At 36.7% G+C, this 24,051-nt stretch overlaps 1 protein-coding gene across 4 annotated transcripts in view; it reads right to left on the bottom strand.

Moving 5' to 3' along the window:
- Positions 1 to 24,051, bottom strand: part of LOC111049599 (nucleolysin TIAR) — a 675,963-nt gene that overhangs the window by 368,799 nt on the left and 283,113 nt on the right. The window lies entirely within an intron of this gene.

Genomic DNA, 24,051 nt, shown 5'->3' with positions numbered 1-24,051 from the left:
AAAAAGCCCTAATGATTTCAATCATTATAAGCGTTTGAGAAACTCTTGCAAGCAAAAAATTAGAAATTCTAAAGCTACATTTTACCGAGACTTGATCTCCTCAAAGCGATCATCAACTTCATCTTTGTGGCGTGCTCTGAGAGAGATTGGGGCTGGCAAGGAGAGGCAGGTACCGACTGTTGCTCACTCGCTGGATGATCTCAATGATTTCTTCACTGACATCCCTGTAAGTTTGGACCAAGCTCGTGCTCACTTTGACTCTCTGCCTGATTGTCATCAAAATGAGGATTTCTACTTCTCCAATGTCACGGAGCAAGAGGTCTTCTTGGCTGTTCATAGAGTAAAGAGTAATGCTGTTGGTGCAGATGGTATCCCAATCAAATTTATCAAAATTATCCTTCCTCTCATCCTTCCTTTCCTCACTCATTTAATCATCGGGGTCGGTGTCAGTTTGTGAGAGTTGGGGATGCCTCTTCACGGTGGCGTGAAGTGAACAGAGGAGTTCCTCAGGGTTCGGTATTGGGTCCTCTATTGTTCAGAATTTACATAAATGACGTGACAAGCACTCTACTTACGACCAGACATCACCTGTATGCAGACGATTTACAAATATACCGACACTGCAAGAAAAATGACTTTGGCGTCACAGTTGGTGAGGTCAATGCTGACTTGACTCGTTTGGTACAGTGGACTGAGAATAATGGACTAAAAATTAACGAGACAAAATCGAAATCTATAGTGATAGGTTACTCAAGACTTTTAAACACAATTGACATATCTAACGGACCATACATAACATTGAATAACATACAATTGGAATACAGTTCTGACGTGAAAAATTTGGGACTGACAATGACAAGGACTCTTGACTGGACCAGCCACGTGACTCAGACTTGTAACAGGGTCATTGGGGGGATCATGACATTGAAGAGGATCTCTGACTTCATTCCCTTTCCTACAAAGGTTATGCTGGTCAAGACTCTGATTTTCCCAAACTTCAACTACTGTGACATTGTGACTCTTGACATGACAGTTCAACACTTTTGCAGAGGATGCAGCGTGCACATAATTATTGTGTTCGCTTTATCTTCAACCTGAGACGTGACGACCATGTGACCGAATACTTTAACAGACTTGAACTCATGAAGCTGCGTGAGAGTAGATCACATCATGCTTTGTGCTTCCTGCATAAGATATTGAAAACCAAAACGCCTAAGTATCTGGCAGTGGAGTACCGTTACTTGGGTGATTTTGGCCGTGGAGGAACGCGGCATGGATCCCATCTGCTGGCTGTCCCAACACATAGGACTGTTATGTTCAATAAGTCGTTCCTTGTGACAGCCTGTAGTTTATGGAATTCTTTGCCTGCTGAGCTGAAGCTAGTTGAGGGACGTCGCCGGTTCGGCGCGGCTGTCTTGCGGTGGATCAGAGGTGGTGGACTCGGCTGGAATGCTCCCTAACCCGTAATTCAAGTCTATATAGTGTATATATATGTGTGTGTGTATGTGTGGTTCCTCTCTTTCTTCCTTCTTTCTCTCTTCCTTTTTCTTTTCTTTCATTTCCCTTCTTCCCTTTCTTCTACCGGAATAATCTATGGATTCGGACTGAAAATTCTCAACTGTATTCACTTTTCTCTTCTTCCTTTCTGCATAACCACCTTTACATACTCAAATTCGAAAGGAGTTCGAGTTTTCTCTTTTTTTTATTTTTATTATATTTATATATAATTATAAATAATTATAATATAATAAAAAATTAAATATAGTTATTATATTTATATACATTTTTTCTTGTAAATTTGTTTCTAAGTTTTTGTTTTCTTTTACTTTAGTTCATTGTTTATGATGTTGTTTAGTTGTAACTTAGAATTGTATGGAGGGTTAAGTGTAAGAGAGGGCCGGCTGCGCCCTAACTTCGCCCTCCTAGGTTTTTAATAAAGGCAGCGATTCAATTCAATTCAATTCTCTCTCTCTCTCTCTCTCTCTCTCTCCTCTCTCCTCTCTCCTCTCTCTCTCTCTCTCTCTCTCTCTCTCTCTCTCCAACTAACAAAACATTCGCATAGTAAAGCCTTTAGAATATGGAATCTAGCCTGCTGGCAAAAACCCTGTGACAATTAATTTTCTGAATTTATGAATAAAAAATTTTGTTACACAATTGATCAATAATATTTCAACAAACTTTCATCTCGGAAAAATCTTGAAATGACTATCTGGCTTCTGGGCTAGTTATAATGATACGCTGCAGCCGCATCAAAGGGCAAACGGAAGTATTTTTGTTTTTTCCAAGGAAAGGTAACCGGATATCTGAAGGCGAATATTAATTGAGTGGGTAAAAAGCGAGACGTTTCTTCGTCTAGTTGACTGTATGTTGCAGCTATGTGCTTCGGGCAAATCGGCAACTGACGCGTAGCTCAAGAGTTTCTTTCCCTGCTCTGCTGTTTTTCCTTCTTATAATCTGTATTCCGTTTCCTCATACTTCCTTTCACCCTACATTCCTTCTCTATCATGCTTGTCTATTTTTCATTTTACATCTTTCATTTTCCCTTGTCTTCATATTTTTATAATACCCGTCTTTTCTAAGATTCAGAAAGGTTTATCATCTAAAAGGTTTAGCATAAACCTGTTACTTGTTTAGCATAAACCTGTTACTAAATTACTTATTATCATTACTCTATTATTACTTGTTATCAAAGGTTTTTACTCTACGGAAGATTATAGAGGAAAAAGTTTAGATCACAATTTTGACCCCGCAGCCCTTTCAAGTTCGTAAAGCTCTTTTAAGAGCTTATTACTCACCAACAATGCATCAAAAAAATGAGTACTGAACGTTGGGTTGTAGAGGATTCAACTCTTTTCAATTTGATGTATTATTCCACCATATCATGCTTTCCAATTGGTATAGCAGCTTTAGTGTGAAATTCTCAATACAGCAATATTGTATGTTATTTGACAATGTAATTTGAACACAACAGTGGAACACAATTTTTGACTCTGCATCTTCATTAAGACTAGTTAGGAGCTGAACATATTATAATTCCTCATCCCTAACCCCTGTGCTGAAGGTAGAATACCGCCAAGTTGCCACTTTTTGCTGTATTGAGGATTTCACACTCAACACTAGAACTGCTATAACAATTGATGAAAATAAAAAAAGTGGAATATTACATCAAATTGAGATGAATTGAATCCTCTACAACCCAACGTTCATAGCTTATTTTTTTCGATGCATTGTAGTTGAGTAATAAGCCCTGAAAATGCAAAAAGAGAAATGAAAAAAAAACGCAACTTTTAATCCACCCTTATCGCTTGAGGACAAGGGGTAGGGATGAGGACTTTTGATATGTTCACCTTCTAACTAGTCCAAACAAATCTGCGAAGTCAAATATTGTGTTCCAATTGGAAAATGAAAACTGAGCTTATTGATACACCTACACATTCCAGTAGATCTTTTCATATTTCTTCATTTTGCATCAAATAGTTAGCTTGTGTGGAATTTCAACGTCTCAGACCATTATGAGGAGAACTTTATCACATTGTTATGGATCGTTCTGAGTTCACATAAACGTTTGTTCAACTTTCTTCAAAATTGATAATGGATTCCTTGAGTACACATCAAACTCATTCCCAACCTTTTCATCTTTGCTCTTCTTTCACAATATCCTCTACCTTCTTCGTTAATTCCTTCTCTACTTTCTCCTTCTCTACCACCTTCTTTTCTGACTCATCATCTACAACCTCTCCTACCTTGTCTTCAACTTTCTTCTTTTTCACTTCCACCGTTTACATCATTTTCTAGTTTTCTCCCTTCTAAAAATTCACCTTCTTACTGACAGACCTTTATCGGAGAATAATATTTTGTGAACTCGTTGCCTCTATTTGCTTGCAGGTTCCAACCTTTACCATACAACCTTTCCAAACGCCACTGCAGAATATATCTTTGAGTGAGTCGTATCCTACGTACTGCAGCGCACTCTGTATATTGTAATAAAGTTGCCGTGAGCGTTGTCAGTGTGGCAGCCTCCATCTAAACATGCGTCCAATTAAAAAATAACAGGCAACGTCGTCGCCAGAGGGCGACTGAACGCTACCAGGTCGCACAGGGCTCGGGTCTCCTGGCTGTGACGTTTCATCCACTCTCTCACTCAATCCAGCTCTATTTCCTCTGTGTCACACTCCATCAATTCTCTCACCCCTCCACCAATTACCTATTTTCTCTTCTTCTGACTCTATTTTCTCTCTTACATTCTCCATTTCTCTACTCCTTCCTCTCCGTAACCTTTTTCTCTCCATTTCTCTTGTTCTTTGTGACTCTCTCTTTCTCCCTCTCTCTTCCTGAGATGAAAGATAACACGATGAGAGCTAATTATTTCACCTCACATCATTGCTTTATATACATTGAATATAATTTTATTCATGCTTTGTTGAAATGCTGAATTTAATGACCTTTCATTTAGCTAGAAGATCAACAGAATTTTTTTCTGTACACATCAATGATTAAATCCAATCTGATACCTCTGTAACGATCTTGCTTCATCTCATTTGTGGTTGGAATTTTCTGTTTCCGCTATGTGATATTGTTGTCCGAGGTTTTTTTTTTTGAAGAAAGTATTATGTGATTGAAGAGAAAGGAACATACTTGATCAGATTAGAAAATTTGTTATGAGATTACCTTTTGTGCATTGAACTTATGACTTGAATTCCAGATTTGATTCGTAAAACAGCCTGCTTTCCATCAAAAAGTATTATTTCCCATTCTACAATCTCGCATACATATTGTATTTGTTCAGAGGTAGTGGAATAAATTTTGGATCCTGGCCTCCAAGATTCTGGACTATTTTCTCTCAATTCACAAAATATAACCTACCAATCTCTAATGTTCTATGATAACAACATTCATTCCCATTATCGAATACTCTTACACAAATCATCTTCTACAATCAACAGAATTCCTTCTGAATCAATAAACATTATACTGTAAAATTGAACGTTTACTTGATACGTATATAAGTATAATAATACTGTAAACACTAAACTCATAATAGTATTTACATAGTTTGTGAATGTCTCATACCAATAATATAGGTTCAAAATGATTGGCAATTCTAACAATGAATAACCACGTCGGGGTCCAACGAGGATAAGGTGTTTCTAGATTATTGGATATGAACGGTAATCAATTTCCGATCGCCATAAACCATGTTGATTCGTGTTAATTGATTTCAATTTCATGTGAAGGTAATTTAGCCCTTGTTTGCTCTATATCAGTTGTAAACATGTTCGATTATGCAAGGGGAATTAATGTCGACTGTTTACAATATCGAAGAAATTGATGATTGCTGTAGAGCTCATTATGCATAATCTATTGGTCAATTGATTGTATTTGGAGTTGACCAACAGTAATTATTCATATCAAATTAGCATAACGTGTGCTGATATAAGAGCGTATGCCAGCTTGTTTGTCCACAAACCATGCAATAACCAGTACATTTCTCTCATTTTCAAAATTGATATGAGAATTTAAAAGTTATCAAGGTGTATTTTATATCTTCAAAAAATCTGCAATGACTATCACATTTGATTTTTGCAATTTGCAACTAAATATGTGGCAGAAACTAGTGAGGCAGAGAGTGGCTTTTGCTAGCTTTTTGTACAATATTTTCCATGCAACGACAATGGAGCAAATTTTTTACAAAATAGTTGGGTATGATTTTCTGCAATACTGATTCTGAAACCTTACAAACAAGAACAAGTTCGTGTAACTATGCTTGGTACTTAAATTACAAGTTGATAGAAAAATGACGAATTCCATGTTCAGTTAATGTACCTTTTTATTCTGAACCTAGAGCTAGTTCTAGCTGCACTACCTGCAAAAATATCTTTGAAAGCAGTGATAAGTGAGTGGATATTTTTGTTTGTTTTTTTGGGATGGGGTGGTTGGGGGTCTTTTCCTAATTATAAATGAATAGTGAACCAAGACTTGAAACTGTTGATTGAACGTTTGTGAACTGTAGGAATGGAATGAAAACCTGACTTATGTTGAAAAAGCGGCTTAGAGCCATTATTTGAGAATATTTTTGTGAAGTGAGAAGTGAGCTGGGCCTACTCAATGCACACAAAACTCAGAAGAGGGATCACGTGACCCCTTTATACCTTTGGGATGTATGTATTATACCCAAATATACGTATAGAAGTATATGTGCATACGAAATTATTAATTTCGGCAGACTACTACTTCATGCCTTCACAAACAATTCATTCCTCAACCGTCACTGGAGTGCCAGCTAAGATCCCTGGAGAAATAATACGGAATTTTGTAAGCTGAAATTACTCCAGACTGGATGAATGTTTTGCGCTACTAGGTACCGTCGAAACAGGATGCTGGAGAATGAAGAATGGATGATGAAAAAAGAGATGGATGGGTAGTGAGAGTCAGCAATTGATGAAAATATAGGGCAGCGAAAGGAAGGATTATATGGAGATGAACTGAATGACGAATGGATTATGGGGATCGATGGGACGGATTATCAATTCAGATGAAAACTTTTGAAGGAAACAAAGAATTCGATGATGTGGAACTCAGGCAGAAAGAGAAATAATTATATTATACGAGAGGGTGAAAAATAATATTGTTGAGACCCTTGTATACTATTAGAAAAAGAATTTGTACAACAAATTCCCAATATTCTACTCATAATATTTGAATAGTACTAATAAAAGATCATTATAGTTTCTAATAAATTTAATATACTTAATTCAGTGTACATTCTCATATTATCTAAACTCCAATATGTCATGTCAACTCATTCAAATCAGATTGCATTATTTAACATGCACTGATACGTTGACTTTCAAATTGAAAATGGATTATTCGCACTAATAATGTGCTAGCAATATCTGTAGTGAATTATTCCTCACTATCTTTGTTGTTGGATGATGATATTGGGAGAATATGAGAAGTGTGGAATATGTATCTGTACTCGTGGTAACGATATCTTCAGAGAACATTACAACTGAATAAACACTGGACGAACACCCCACACACGATCTAAATAATTATGTTGATGCAAGATATATTTCATGTTAGCGAAACTGGATTCAGATGGATTCTATTCTCCATTAATGGAATATTGATACGCCGTTTTCCTTGCTGACAAGTCAGATTATGGTTTTAAACGGTCATAAAAGTATATGCTGGTCAATTATAAAACCTTTTCAAATGATGTTTGTGCGGTAATATGCTGGCTGTTACGTAATGAGATCTATTCTGATATATTTAATATAATGAATAACTAATACATTTTTCGTCTTATTCTAGTGGCTTGTTTGGTTTTCCCTATACCTCATCAGATGCTTCTAAGTTGAGTCCACTAAGAAGAAAGTTACTTCCTTCCTCTCTTTTCCACAGTTTCCTTCACTTTTCTCCACAATTTTCCCCCTTCTTCTCCAATCTGATACACCTTTGTTACCTCACCTCTCTCCATCATTCATCTTTCTCACCTCCCACCTCCACCCCTGCCTTATTCCATCTTTACCCTGTATACCTGGCCCTAATTTGGCGTATCAAGTTTACGTTCAGTCGCAAGTTTTAGCCAAGTCTCGGTGTATTATAAGCACAGGAGGTACTTTGGCCAAGTTCAATAGTTGTTAAGTCATTCGATAGGATCGATGATGGTCGCTTCACAGCTCATTTTGGTTGCACACATGCAAACATACACACGAACTAATTAGTGTGTTATCTAAACATAATTTCAGGTAAATTTCTTGTGGTTATAGACTAGTCCAAGTACTTGGACTACGTATAGCTCCAATAGCTTGTATTAGAGAGTACGGATATCTTTGAAAGGAAGTGGATCATGCTTATAGCAGCTTTTAACGGATATTTTCAGCAGATGAAAATGGAATGAAACATCTTTCTGATCCTGTTTTCGATTGAAGACAATGATGATTCAATTCCATCGAAGAGTATCCATAGTTTTAGCAGATTTGTATTATATAATAGTAGAACTATTTGTATAGTAGAACATAAAACAGCATCATAATGCTTCACATTCAACTGCAAAAATACAGAGCTCGTTATAATGTCTATTTCAACTGAGAATTCTATTAATCATGTATATAGTTTTTATATTGAATATTCATATTCCAACACGATAGCTTTTTCGGTAGTTTTTGGAATGCACTGGAAAGCTCCTGTTCATTCAACATTCAGCTCCTGCTATGATGAATATATATCTAGTGTAACTTGATATATAACCAACTCAAATTGTTAGAAACAGGGATCAATTGAATACCTTTTTTGCTTTCCTATGTGAAGTCACGTGTCCGAACTAGATTATTCATCGTATAATGAAGATATTATTGATTTATGACAATCATCTTTGTGCGATCCAGATCACACATAATCTGCATTTGCTTTGTACAGTACATGCTACGATACTATGATATCGATATGATGGATTAACGAATCGAGACAGAAATTATGGTGGGATTCACTTAAAACTGTCAGTATATCTCATTAATGATATTAAAGCTCCTAATTCAATCAATTCTGACAGTTAATATCACTGTAGATGGTTGTGGAAACTATTCCGGACATACAAAATTCACGCATGCAACAGAGGGGGGGGGGGGGCCTAATCCAAACAACAAAGCCTACATATTGATATCAAGAATGACACTGTCGTACTCCCATTAGCAACACACACCCACAGAAACAATCAAACATCATAATGTCACAAGCTGCTTTGTAACCCGAAAAGCGAATTTGGGCCTTGAAGGCCCTACGCAAAGAACAAACTCAACTGAAAGGAGAATGGTCTCCCTGCCCCGGCGTTGGATAGGCTGTTGTTACACAACAAAGCGGCTCATCGTCTAATAATTGAAAACAGCGAAATGTAGCGTCAGAGAGAGATTCACTCCGTTCTGTCAGTATCGGTTGGATAGAGGTCATCAACGACATGTATGAAGAATGATGACAGTCCAACGTTAATCTCACAATAGCATCGGCCGATTGTAATTGTGATGCACATGCATCTGATTCTCTCTGTAATTTCTCTTTCCCTCTACTCCTTCCCGTCTGATTTCTCCTTTCTCGCTCTCTCTCGTACCTCAGTTGACGGCCTTTGCCAGCGCAAAAGCGAGCAGTGAAATGTCTGCCGCGGATTGGTCAATGAAGGGCCGCACTGCAATGACATGCCAAGGCAGCACTAAAGCAACGATCGCCTCAGGCCACGCTTTGTAGGGGTTCGGCTTCGCATTGCCATCGGACCGACTATCTTTATTCAACGTTTGAAGGTGTGGACAGAGAGGGATGACATGGCTTGATGAGGGGGCAAGGGTTATGAGGGATGAAACAGTGGGGTGGACAGAAATTAGAAAAGAGGATAATATAGGTGGTGAGGGTGAGGATTGATGAAGCAGAGATAAATAGAAGAGGTTGATAAGATTTGAATCGCCGTATGGCTGAAATTTCTACATATTTACACACACAAGATATAGGTAATGTGGTCAAAGAATGGTAGGAATGACGGATACAGGAGGATGAAGAGTGAATGGAGTAGTAAGACGGATCAGGTAGGTGATGAGAGTTATGAGTATTTGCAATAGTGGAAGAAGAACAGGGGACGTGGTGGGTGGTGGGACAAGATGATGTGTGGGCAAAATGAAGGTGAAGAGAGATGTAATTCATGATTAACCGAAAAAGTAGAATGATACTTAGAATGACGAGGAATAGAATAGTAAGTATGGTATTTCACAATCTATAACTTGGGATAGATAGAATCTATGAAAGAATAAAGTAGTATCTGAATCTGTGTAGTACTATCCCGTTTTATATATATATTTTTTATTTATTCATTTATTTATTTATTGGATAGAGTAAACAATACAGTAGTCGGAAAAGAAAAAACAGGCTATTGCCCAAAACTTCTTTAATTTCATTTTTGTCTTAAATTGTACAAATATTATGTAGGTTATGTCCATTTCAATTTATACACTAAATCATGAATCTGAATATCCAAATCAGAATAAAACAAACAATTGTTTGTACATCTCATGCATGATGTGATATTTTGTTCACTCTGAGAGTCCAAGTCTCGTATTATTATCACAAATTTTTACAGTAATTCATCATTAGTCCTCAAACCACATTCAATTCTAGATGAAACAATTCGAGACTTGGATGAGTTGCCAAGTTGTACGAAATTGCAACCTTCTCAAGGAAGTGCATACGACTGGATGAGACAATCTTATCCTACATCAATTGCGCTGTCGATTTATTCAACTATATGGGCTTGCATGAGAAGGTTTCAACCACGCACAGCTAGCCGAAGCGGAAATTTGTCCAAAACTCCGCTATGTTCCATTGAGAAATGAGAGAATGATGTCACTCTCAAGAGAGAGAAATAGTGTCAATGAGCTCTTAGTGACACCATTTTGATTTGCAGACAAAATTTGAAGAAAATTGGCAGCACTGAACAGCTGATGCTAGCCTGCCTTAATTCATCACCAATGACAGTCATTGAAGTAAACAAAAACTACTACACAAGTTAATTGGCTTTCTCAGCAAGCTGTTGCTGAACAATTTGTGAAGGAGCTTTCATCTTGATGGTTGTTAGAAGAGGGTAGGGCGTGGAAAGAGTAGGAAAGGAAACAATGGTGGAAGAAGATGGAATGGTGGAAGGGGAGGGCAATAGGGTGGAACAAGAGATGAACGTAAACGTTTTTGAGTCGTGCGACAACTGAACGTCAACGAGAAGAAAGACTCAACGCAAGTGCCATAATTAAATGGAAATTCATTCTTACTGTGCGACGGCAGGGTTGCCCAGAAAAAGTGTGGAGAGAGAGGGGGAATAAGTGGGGTCATTGTGGGAGAAAATTAAAAAAGATAATTGGAAAAGTGGCCTCTATTTGTCTTTCTTACTGCTTGTTAGTGCTTGAGAAGAGATGACTAATGAAAATGTTGGTGCTAATTACCTCGAAGACTCCCATACTGGATAAACCTTTTCTGAATGCGGTAGTTGTTGTTTCCTCACCCTTAGCAAATTATCCATCTCTCGTCCTAAAAAGTGAACCCCTTACCCATTCAACATAGCCTACCGCTTACATGACTGAAACTGCAGCAAAATTCTCCTCATACATGGTTTTTGCCCAGTCTTCAACAATGTATTCACTGCTTGTTAGCCCTCTATCTTCAACTCCTCTTGTTCGCCCACGACTCTCTCAGTCTGCATGCAGTCCCCTAATACCATGATATCATAAATTCCATACACTATATACTCAACTGAATCCCAATAATTTACGTGTTGGTGAAGGCTGGACATTATGCCATTATGTGTGTGGATGTTACATGACGGCAGAAAAAAATGTATGGGTGGAAAGGAAACTACACAGCAAGTTCTTCGAAAATGCAAGTTGTTTGAAAAAAGAATATTGCTTTCGTGTGCATTCAAATTTCTATGTATTAAAATATTTCCAAAACTTTCTGAAGCGGAAGGCTAGTTGAAAAATGCTATGTTAGTGAAGACACAGGACGTTTTTGTTGCAGCCTGAGAATTTAAATTTGAGAAACTGTACTTATTCACTGGGTGATTTGTCATGTTGATAAGATAGATGTACTTGGGATACCTGACTAACCAATTTCCATTGTGAGTTTCACCATAAATTCTGGCCAATCTGAATAATCTCTTCATTGTTCCTACTCGAGCAGAATTAAGAATCAACTAATTTCTACATAATTAATTTCCTGTTATTCATTTTTTGCCTATAGATATCAATGATACATTCAATTTCATCAATTACTACCAGTTCCACTATTGAATTCGGTTATCATATAAATTAATTAGTTTACTAAACAGAATACACAATTATTCATTGCTTTGGAAAAGATACTCTGTTAGCTATTCATTCATATATTCATTGTCATACCTTCCTTGGAATGATGTTCGCCCGGGAGCAGGAAGGTTTTGCCAAAAAATGAATCAAATAAGACCAGTGTAACCAGTCTGGGAGGTGGAGTCACTCCACGTCTGATTTTGCTGATGGCTGATCTTATAGATTCAGATAATAATTTAATGTAATAGACTGACGCGACGTGTCTCTGAATATCTCCCTCTGTTCTCTCTGTTCACAAGTGCACCATTCACTAACTCACAGACTGATTCAGTCACCAAATTAAGATCCTGATTCAAAGTTGAGTCCAGAAATAAGAATAGCATTGTTCCAACCTCGCTAAATTTATTCCCAGACCAAATGTATTCTCAAAGAAGAGTCGGCTGGTCTCCGTGCTGATAAAGGAAGGAAAAATCAAAGCCTCGCCAGGAAAACAAAGGAGCATTACCAACACAGAAATGCAGTCGGCCTGGTAAGGGTAGGGAAGGGAACGAAATAAGATTTTAATGGAATCCACTCCAATTCCATTGCCATGTCTCGCTCTTGAGAGGATCAGATAAAGAAGCAGTTGTATTCAAGACAATGGCTTCAAAGAAGACAAAAGCTTTTCTAAGATCGACTAATCAGGAAGCTAAAAGGCTCAAGCAATAAGACTCCTCCAAATCCTCAGCCATCCGGTTCAACTGCAACTTGCTATTAGGATCTAATGTTGGACATTGCGATCGATCGCTTGCAAAATTGCTAACAACTGTTTTCTTTGCCGTCATTCGGCGACTAGATTGTTGCATAATTCCTATAAAATCAGCCACCAAAGAATTACTCAACTAGCATACCTTAACTGGAATAATAAAGTAACCAGTGACTCCTATCTATTTCATTAGTGGCTTTTTCGGATAAAAAAATTGTAACGAAATAATCCGATAGATTGTGATTAATCGGGTTCTTCCTTCCAGAGATGCATTATCCTGGTAATTTCAATAGAAGGAAATAATGAGTAACATCCATTCTGTGAGGAGATTCTAGGAAGATTGACCTCATCAATTCATATTCAACGTAGTGACATTTCAATTCGTATTGCTCAATACACACGATATAAACTTGCAAGCGTGACATGTACATTAAGAAACCCTCAAGATTATTAATGATCAGCGAGAATTATACCTTTATGCCTGCGTGTATACTCCCATTGAGATCGATATCTCATACGTATATGATACAATAAGTGCATGTGCAATTATCAAGTAACGTACATCAAGAATATGTGCAAATTCAAATGGGTAAGAGAATTAGAATGCATTGCATGTTATTTGTTTGCCAGCTCACATGTTAAAGTGCAATTAAATGCAATATTTCTGCAACAGGATGTCTTTTTGGCGTTGTACTATGATTTGCAATCGTGATTAACATCATTTTACACATGGCAGGCATTACTTCGTGTAACTTACGCAAATGGTCAACAGTGTATTTCCAACGCCGAGTCCGAGAAGCAAAGAATTTAAAATAATTATGCTTCAACCCTTGAAACTGAGAACTGGAATTTAAAAATTTATCATCAATTAAATTACAATCGATACAATAATACAAATTAATAGAAACGTTTTGTGTCTTGGAACTTGAAACAATATCATTGTGCCCCTTGTCACAGTTCACGGAAATTCAGCTAATTAGCCTGCAGTCCTACTGTACAATGGAAATTCAATACATTAATTATTTACAGATGGAAATTGGTGAACCTTTGGGGTAATTTACAGCATTCAATTGGGATTTCCATAATCATTATTTATTTAATTATCCATAATAATGATGATAACTCATGATCATAAAATTATTTTAAATGAAAAAACAAGCTTATAGCTCTGACAATTCCATTCCTGAATTTCGATTGGGAAGTAGCCTGAAAAGGTTATGATTTCTCCTGTCGGGTGATGAATACGTTCCCCAAAGTCATTCATTAACTCAAATTCAATTTTGTCATTCAATCAATGTCATGAAGTGAGTTTAGTCAAAAACAAATTGAAATATCATAGATCAATCCAAAGTACAGGGCCCGGCATAAAAACCTGACGATTTTTGAGGGATAATAACTAAAGTGTCTTTCGTACAATTGAATCATATAATATATCACATTAAAGATCAAGTTTTGCAATTATAGTGAACCACATAGATTACTCACAAAGTTTTTTTTTGTAGATTACCTATGTCATACAAATGATTTCCGTTACTTTCACATACTCACTTAACCTAATTCTAAAATTTGCTCAATCAGCACTTGTGGAATTGCTTCAATTTCTCGTTGAATGACTTCCTTAAGTTTTGTTGAATATTGGCTGCTCAATAACGGTTATTTTGTTTATTCACAAATCCCGAAAAATGAAAATGTTCCTCGTCTCTTGAAAGAATAACGGCATCCTGTACTATTACTGGTGGAATTTTTGAGAATGATCTCGCAAGCGGCTTTGCAATGTGCCCAATAATTTGCATCAAGTTGTTACACTAACATTATCTTATACAGATGGAATTTTAAGCCATACGAAGAATTCGTACACTTCGATCAGAAAAGGCTAGCGTAACAGCATGTTTCGCTGCTGAACGTCGTGGAGACCATCTATATTAGCTACTCAGGCGTTTTTGAGGAGTTCTCACGGTTCGTTTTCGTCCTGTTGGTTTCGTTTTTAAAGCGGACAACGTGTTCATGGAATTCTTAACCCACAACAAGATCGTATTCCTACTGGGAACAGGCGCGTGTCGATTTAAATTATTGAAATGTCTGTGACATAAATGCTGTGTTAAAATAACTGAGTCATTATTTTCAAAGTGAGTTTCAATCACAATCGCTTGATGTTCAATTGACCACGACATACTGGCTACTGAAATGGCAAAAATCGATGTAAAACATTCTCGCCTTTTCAATGACAGTGGTTCAATTCAAACATAACAATTACTACAAAATCGTCAGATTAATATGCCGATCTCTGTATATGATGAGCTATTGGATTAATTCCAAATCGTTCATACGTATAGTAGTATCGTGAAGTATGAATTCCCAATAATCCCCTATCCAAAAACATTTCCTGTGTTCTATGAATTCGAAAGCTCGAATTCTCTTTGTAACTGACAATACTTCGAGAATTTCCTCGAAATCAACTATCCACTTCCTGGAATTTGTAGAGGGCTCACAATTCGAAGAATCAGTAAATCATCGTTGTTAAAAGTCTTCTCCTCGAAAGCCTACGAGCCATGCCAAGCCTCTTTGACTCGATCCCTGTCTGGGTAGACTTTAGGCCTCCCGAGCTCACCTACTCACAGAGTCATCTTCAATAATAAAACAAACAGAATACATAATGAGTAGCCGAGATTCATTAGGTGACTGTGTTGCCCTCTGGTGGGATTCGCCTGAAATCCCTCCGCTGACCCATCTCAAGCAAAGCACCAGCACCATGCACTGGACGGACGCTAGCCCTTTGCAGTCACAGCGAATTGTGTACCCCCTGAGTCAAGCAAGTGCAGTATTATACAATCGAGATAATTCGCTGATTTATCATTACACCGAGCAGTAGTTCACAATCTCTTGTAGCGTCTGAAAACACTAAGCCGTTATGGTTGCGATGATATTGAGATTTGAATTTAGGATATAGCCTATTAAGATTAATGAGCTCACTTTGCTAATTCCTCTATGGAAGACTTCAAATTACCGTATATTCCTATCAGGCTTGGAAACTTTATTTTAAGATTGATATTTTCCTCCCTACTAAGCAAGAGGATTTACTCATCCGTGATATAAATGTTTAGATTATTGAACGAGAGTTAGCAAGTTCTCACATTTGACTCACTCAAGGCCAAAGTCGTTGTCCGTCTGTTTGTATGTGTTACAATAACTCTATAAAGAATTGATCGATCAGCTTTAAATTTGGAACATTCATTATTCGAACCTTTTCACAGGCCAAGTATGTTGGACAACAAAATTGACTCACTCCTTCGTCCTTTTTCAGGATATGAAAATAACATTAGTAGTGCTTCAGAAATTTTTTTTCGTGATTTATGATTTAGTCAGCTGGAATTATCTGCATGCTATTCCCGTAATTTTTCCATTCATTAGAAAAATCTGATGCTATTTGGGAGTTATCACAGAGACTGTCCTTTATGCACCGACACATCATTTCATCTGAATAATACACCACATATTCAAATTAATTTCAAATTTAACTTTATTATTTCGAATGGCAACGTGGTCATGTGATACAGAATGTGAATAGAAAATTAATGGCGGAGCCTGCGCAAACCGTTTCAATGATCTCAACATTCAAAGATACTAATGAATCATACAGAAATGAAATGAATAATTATCTTCATTGAATAATCAAGTGTTAGTGAACACTAATAGTACCTTCCACTCACAAATGTAACACTTTGAAAAAAATTAAAAATTGTTATAGCAAATTTTTCAATATCATAGCAACTACTATCACAAGTAGTATTATTAATTAGGCGTATGTTACAGACTGACAATAGACAGGCAGACAGACGTTATCAGAAGCGGGTTAATATAGAACTTATAAATAAATCTATGTCTATAATTCTGTAGACCATAATGACAATTCTGTCTGCCTGTCTATTGCCTATTAAAGGATCTGAGATTCGAATGTTTATCATGTTGTCATTCAGAAAGCCAGTTCATTTAAGGAAAACCTCAGCAACTAAGATGAGTTATTACTTTGAACGACTCATTCTACTAGACTGAAAATCATGCAAGGAATTAGATAGTATATGGAAGCTGCAGCAGGATTATCACGGGGATATTGACGATGATGTTTCATTCCAAATATACTTATAAGACTTCTCAGAAAAACTATGCCAAAGTTAACTAAAAGCTATGCTGAAGTTGAAAGCTACAAATCTCTCTCATGGGATAGAACTTTGGGATTGATTGACATCAATTGCAGGTGAACAGGTGGAGAAATAAAACATGTAGAAGCATAGCATATGGAGTAGTATCCTATTATATTAAGCGAGCAATTTCTGTTTATATATATATATATTTATATGGTTATCTGGTTATCTGGTTATGTGGTTATATGGGTATATACTTATGTTCAACGGATCTCGAAAACGGCTCTAATGATTCTCACGAAATTTGGAACAGAGTAGGTTTATGATATGAAGATTCGATTGCACTAGGTGTCAACCCTTGGATAACTCGCTGAAGGACATTAAAAGGATAAATACGTCCTTAGGAAAACAGCTACAAATTTTGTCGACTGTCGATACCGTGATGGAAGAGATTGAACGAGTGCATGTGTGTGGGATCATCCAGCAGATCTCTTGAGGAGAAAAATTCAGCTAGAGAAATTTATTTTCGTTTATTTCTCTATTTTTATAGAACATGTTTACTTCAGAAAGTTTAAAATAGTAAAAAGATGTTGTTAGTGATACATAGTATATTAACAAATATTGTAGCAAACATAGTAGCCTATATAGTAGCCTAAATCGAATTTATAGTATATCTATTTGTAATTGATGATGTGTTTGTTTTTTGAAGTGTGAATTAATTGTTATTTTGATGAGTGATAGTAGCTTAACTTAGATTCTGATTTGGACTGTAGTATAAATTTGAAAAGGGGCAGTTTTGGGCATAAGCCTGTTGTGCCTCCTCATATAGCTGTAAAAATAATTGTACGACTGAGAAAATGAATAAATGAATATAAACTGGAAATTCAATCTTTCGTTACAAATTTTCTTTGCTTCTACACTCCTGAGCAAAGCTCTGTCCCCCGATATTCACTTTTAAAAAATAACGTTTCAATGGAAGTCGATGTGATTCCTCCAATATGACAGATGGAACATTGAATATGGCCAAGGAAAACACTCACAGTTTCAATAAAACCTAGCTGAACCATTAAATTACGGTTATCTTCGACTAGTCATCCACTCTTGAATCATAAGAACTGGAGAACTGATCAATAAAGGGCAGGCATATTCATTTGTACTTTTATATTCGTACAAAGAACGGATTTGGAACGTATTCTAACGATACGCTTAAAATATGCAGCTTTCATGCAACGCTTTCAAGATTTTTTATTTTAGAAATTTTGTCAAAATTATATTGATTTCAATATCATTAGAATATTATTTGATAGACTTATTCGGTACAGGGGTTGAGCTAGGTCCAGAATTCATAGTGTTGGAAGGATTTTCAGAATCATCTTTTCTCATTGGGTTCTCAATGCGTTTTTCCAGCGTTTTCAAGAGCGATTTCGATTGAGAAAAATAAAAACACACGATTAGCTTGTATGATGGAGGTTTTTGAAGTATTTTACCCTTTACAATCATAGGCTTTAGAATATTGTACGAAGAATTGAAAACGGGGAAGTGTAGACTACCCTGCACAACATGATTGTCCTGGTTTCAGATAGGCAGGAAAAGTACCTGCCTATAGCTAGCTCCCTTTATAGCTCCCTCAGTTTACTGTCTGGTTGTCTCATATTGTCTGTCTGGTATGGTAAATTATCATGATTTTAAAGGTGGTTATACAAGTGTACATTAATCTCTCACCTCCAACAATAAACATGATAAGTTGAAAAGTAGAACGAATTCAACAAATTACAGCCGAATGTCAGGAGAATTTTCATATAACCAACTAGAGAAATATGGTTCGATGTCCCGAACTCCATTGGCTGGAATTACTATAAAGGGGACCATTAATAAAATGTGGTGGGATGGAGGCTATTATGAACTTCTCGGACCAAGTATTATTCGGTTCTGGCACTGGCTTTATTATTCTGTATAGAGTTAAGTCAGGCCAAAGTAATAATAAGAGGAGGGCAAGGTGGAGGAGAAACAAGGCAGCTAAAGTTTCGTATTAGTTATACGGAGTATTTATTCACGCGCGAACGCTGTACGCTGTATAGCCATTCGCAGCTTTTGCGGTAAGACTCTAGAAAGCAATTAGATCGAGCGTTTGCTTTATGGTCTCGAAACACGAACTAGAAGCCGGCCCGGTGACTGTAAAGTGGCAATTCGTATCATACTAGTACTGTTCTAATCTTCGCATCTTAAGTTTCAAGTTGTAGAACTTGAATACACTAGAAAAATTTCTGGACTCGTGCCTATGGCTAGCATTGAAATATAGTTCAAACTGTTATTGAAAGAGCAGTTAGAATCTTTTGTATGAAACAAAAATAAATCATGCCAACCAGCGTAATAGGTCCAAACGGCTCCTTACCAATCATTGTATTCCATGAGTTTACCAGATTAGTTTCTGCGGACATACATTTCAACTAAAACTAGGATGCCTATGAGTGAAAATGATGAAAATAATAATTTCAATATTTTCTCAAAGTATAAGAATTAGTTTGAATCTACTCTGACTGGATTTTACACACAAAAAAGTCAATGAGATAATTATTTTTAATATATTTGAATATCTCTCATTGGATATTTTTTGTAATAATTATCATACATTGTGACGTCACGTTCGACATACAATAAAATAATTCAGAAAAACAAACCATCTTAGATAGAATTATGGAACTGAAAAACCTAGTCAAGGTAACATTCTAATAAAATTGAGTCTTCTTTTTGATAAGAAGTAGTCATACTATCGATAAAGCGATAAGTGAACAATGAAAAGATATAATTATGTGCGAGATAAATTACTTTTAACATGAAGAGGAGAAACCCAATTCTCCCTCCACAGTTTGTAGCATAGTCACAGACGGACATCCTGCGCACAATTGGATGCGCCGTGTCATTTCTCTCCAGGTTCTTGTGATGAACACATCTCCGTAAGTGCAGGGACACACGATCCGGCGACATCGCCGTCCGGCGTTTTCGCCGGACCCGGCGGCAATTAGCATTCAGAACACACGACAGACGGCGAAGCTGCCGTCCGGCGTTTTTGCCGGATCATTTAGATACATTTCAGTATAATAAATGGAGTACAACATTTCAAAATTAACTTACACATATTATGTTGTCGCGTAATTAAAATTATTCCTACCAAATCTCATGAAAATCTATCAAATCATTTGTCTGAAAATGTTGTAATAGCTTGGAACTGTGGTTTAGGCGTATTCAACCTTCTAATTTACGTTTTGCTACAATAAAAAATTGATAAGATACGAAAAAACAATCTTTTACTATTGCGATTGAATTTCCAGCTTGAATTTCACTTTAAATACTGAAATGAAGTGTATCTTACTGGTAATTCTAATAGAACATAATCTCAAGAACTTATGTCGTTGTGCAAAATATCAATGTGAGGACAATGTAGTTGGTGATGATGCTTGAAGCTGAAAATTAGGTCTTTTTCATAATACAAGGAGAATTGTTGTCAGGTGTACCTAGAATATGAGATAGATTGCTATACCTGAACATCGATGTATCGATACCCATCCCTACTTACAACCCTACCCTTGTAACCTACCCTTGTAACCCTACCCTACCCATTTGTAACGTTACAAATGTTAATAAATAAAGAAGTGGCATGGGTGGGGACAGCGCCGTCCGGCGTTTTCGCCGGACGAAGCTTCGCCGTCCGGTTGCAAGAAGTACACAGGAAGGCATGGGGCAGAACACACGACTCCGGCGACGCCGGCGACGGCGAAAACCCCGGTCCGGCGAGAAATTGATCCGGCGATATCGCCGGGTATTCTCTACTTCGCCGTCCGGTTTTGCCGCCGGAAAGCAGTAGCAGGGCATTGTACTATATTGTACTATATAACATACACAAACATATCACTTTGGAACATTGCCAGTGGAGGGGAGCGAAGCGTTACAAAGCTCTCTCACACAGACACAAAAGAAGGAGAATGCTGCTAGCTAGTGGGAGAGATTAGTGGAGGATAGAGCATCGGACCTCTCCGTCATTGAGAAAGAGCCGTGTTAAAAGAAATTTATCTCGCACTTCAGTTCGAATTCTTTGGCAGAATCTTATACTTATGAAATTCTTATCTCACTGACTCACTGACTCACTGATCACGATTTCTGGAAAACTACTGGACGGATTGCAACAAAACTTGAAATATGGCTTCCTTATAAGTCCTAGGTGCTCACTAAGAAATCTTTTGGCGATATTTTAACTCTAAGGGTGGTTTTTAAGGGTTTAAAGTTTGTCTTTTAGCATGTATATTCTTCTTATTCCAATTTCTTAATTATAATTGAAATGTCCATACCATATGTTAATATAGAACTATAATCTAGAGAGAGTACCTCTTCGAACCAGTTGTTAACTGGTAACCAAATTCATAATTTTGTCAGGTTGTCATTAAGTTGAGTTAACTTTGTTAGGTTGGCACCAAGTTGAAGATTAAAATGTATTTATCGCGGAAAAATTGATTGGCCACTGCTACTTCAATCAGAGCTATTCCTGAGAATATTATATTATTATTTATTTTCCAATCATTTGATAATGGCATTATCGACATAGCCGAAACATGTCGTGCTGAATAATTTTGAAAAGGGTAATCAGATTTATAAATATTAGAATATAAATATAAGAATAAATATTTTTATTCCTATTCCTGGGAGTATAGATAATTTTTATGTTTCATAAGACAAACTTTTGTGACGGGAGTTCTATCAATTGATCCTATTCTATCAAGGCTACTTTTGTTTGTATATCTGACAGATCGCGTGAACAGTTTAAACAATTTCGATGAAATTTTAATTATTCAGTATGATGAATGGAGGGTATTTTTAAAACTTCAGAAGTGTCCGTTGTGGTATCTGTGTGCAAAGAATGAGGAAACTCAGTCACAATTTAACTTGACGAAAGAAAGGGGTTATTTATTAAAACGGCCAAATAGCTATTGTTGCTTTTCCTAATGTAAAAATATCTTCCATAGAAGTAAGGCGCTTTTCTCATGAATCAATTATTCAATTATCTCATGAATCAAATTATAAACATTGGTTGTGTTACCAAAGAAAATAGAAGGTAGCTTTCGATAAAAATATTGGATAATATGCATAACAGTTCGTTGATATTCACTTGAAACTGTCAGTATACCTCATTAATAGCATCAATGCTCCCCATTCAAATAATGCTGACACATTGATGTGAATCTTACTATAATTTGTTTACATTAGATCAGGTGGAGATAAGATGATAGCTACTGTTTTAATTTCAAAATTATTATGATTGTCATCTATACTGGAAAAATATCCAAGTTGTATAGGGTAGAAGTGGTAGGTTTGCATAATTTTCAAAACCCCTTAAAAAATACCCCTTTTTTAAAATTCGTAGCTCCGGAACCAAAAAGGGTGGAATCCAGCGCGACCACTCAATTTATTTGAAATTTTATCCTCTTCAATTTTGTCAGGAATAACTTTTCTCGAGAAACTCAAGGTTCACGAGATGAAATGGGAAAATTGAAAAAAGTCCGAAATTTTTGGGGTTTTTGGGGTGAGGACGCCCTCTGTCGTGTCAGCAAATTTCAGATTCGAATTCAGCGCCCCAAAATACATATAGAACCGTCGAGAAAAATTCTTTCGGGGCTGTTTCCTGAAAAATGACCATTTGACTAGACTATAATTATAATATGAAAGAGCTTAGACACATTTCAAAAGTATTATAAGATTATTTTTTATTGAAATGAAGAAACAGAACTTGTTTCGCCATTGCCTGAGGATGCATCTTTCGCCCAGCTGGCTTCGCTGGTTTCAGCTATTCCCGCTATCGGTTAGTTGCAATTTCCAATTAATCTTCCATCAACAAGATACTTGAATTTTCAAAATTATCCATGCAGACTTGTGATCGAATTGGAATAGAGAATTTTCCTCTGTGTAATATAAACAGCATAATATTTGTATTGCTATGTTTGAATAATATTCTGGAGGCGAATGAACACAACAGACAGACGTATGGAGACAAATGGAGGAAAAAAACGTCTGCATGCAAATGTGGAGATATACAGGTGTCTGTGTGTGTTGCAACATTCGTTAGCCAGAGAAGGGATTATTCCTCCGTCTGGTTGCATACGCCCGTCTGTTTCTGTGTGCGCTGCCCTTCATAGTGTTCTCATTCAATACAGCCTACTGTAAGACTTATTTTGTTTGAAATTTCTATTTCAGTATGGTATGAATGTTTATCCCAGTATGCATGCACGAGCATCGAATTGACAAGTATTTGATTATTCATTTCTCCTGAATATCCCTTGTTTAAGGTAAAATGTAATTGATTTGCTGTCAAAATTGAAGAGGAATAATCAAATTATGAGAAGTCCATTTTAATAAAGTAAATTCATGCAAGACTTGATAATTGATTCCATGATCTAATCAGACCTATTTATCAGTTGATTTGATTTTGTTTCGTCAACCTGAAATACTTTATTAAAAAAAAACTGTAAATTCATTCTCATGATACTCTCACGATTGAGCTAGCCACAAGGTCAACATACTAATTAATATCAATCACTACGACCCCAGAGTATAAAACACTCAATTTAATGAAGACCTTCGACACTTAGCCTATAATAGGTTGAATCACATAAAGTACACTTTGCACCCATGAATCAACAGAGCTAATCATTTTAACGCTCCGGTAGTTATGATTGAATTAGCTCTTGACGTCATACACTGGGTAGTTTATACTCTGATACTCTGAGTTAGAATGTTTGAAGCGTTGAAACTTGAATGCAACAATATACAAATACATGGAAAGCAAATAATTTTCGAAATTAGAATAATTATTAGAGAACATTATATGGTTGGTGGGAGGGAGAACAGTTTGGAATATAATCAAAGTCGTTTCTTGCCATGCTCTCTGGAGGAAACTCGGTAGTCACTCGGATGACAGAACCATCGCCATTAATGTTTACACACATCTGGCAAGTTGGTGCGCTGATTGTAATTAAATGGACATGTGCAAACACCAGGGTCGATATGTAAATATTGCTGTTACTGCAGCAGTTCATTCACTATTAGCTCTGACATGAAACGACAAATAAAATCAAATTTCCAGCCTCGGCAAAGTTTACATAACTGATAACCGGCTATGGTTTCCAGTTCTGTGATGTACACAATCAATCGTGCATGGTATTCGCAGCTGGTATTCAATGATTTTATTTTTTCCGGTGTTTTCGTTGTTGAAAAATTATCTTCACAGAGAGTGATACGGCATCAATTCCCAGTTTCATTGTCTACTATTTGTCAAAGAGAGATACTGAAA

Source organism: Nilaparvata lugens, chromosome 4 (genome assembly GCF_014356525.2).
Source record: "Nilaparvata lugens isolate BPH chromosome 4, ASM1435652v1, whole genome shotgun sequence".
Lineage (NCBI taxonomy): Eukaryota > Metazoa > Arthropoda > Insecta > Hemiptera > Delphacidae > Nilaparvata > Nilaparvata lugens.
Note: the sequence above shows the minus strand (reverse complement) of the source record. Positions and strands in the feature narration are given on the sequence as shown.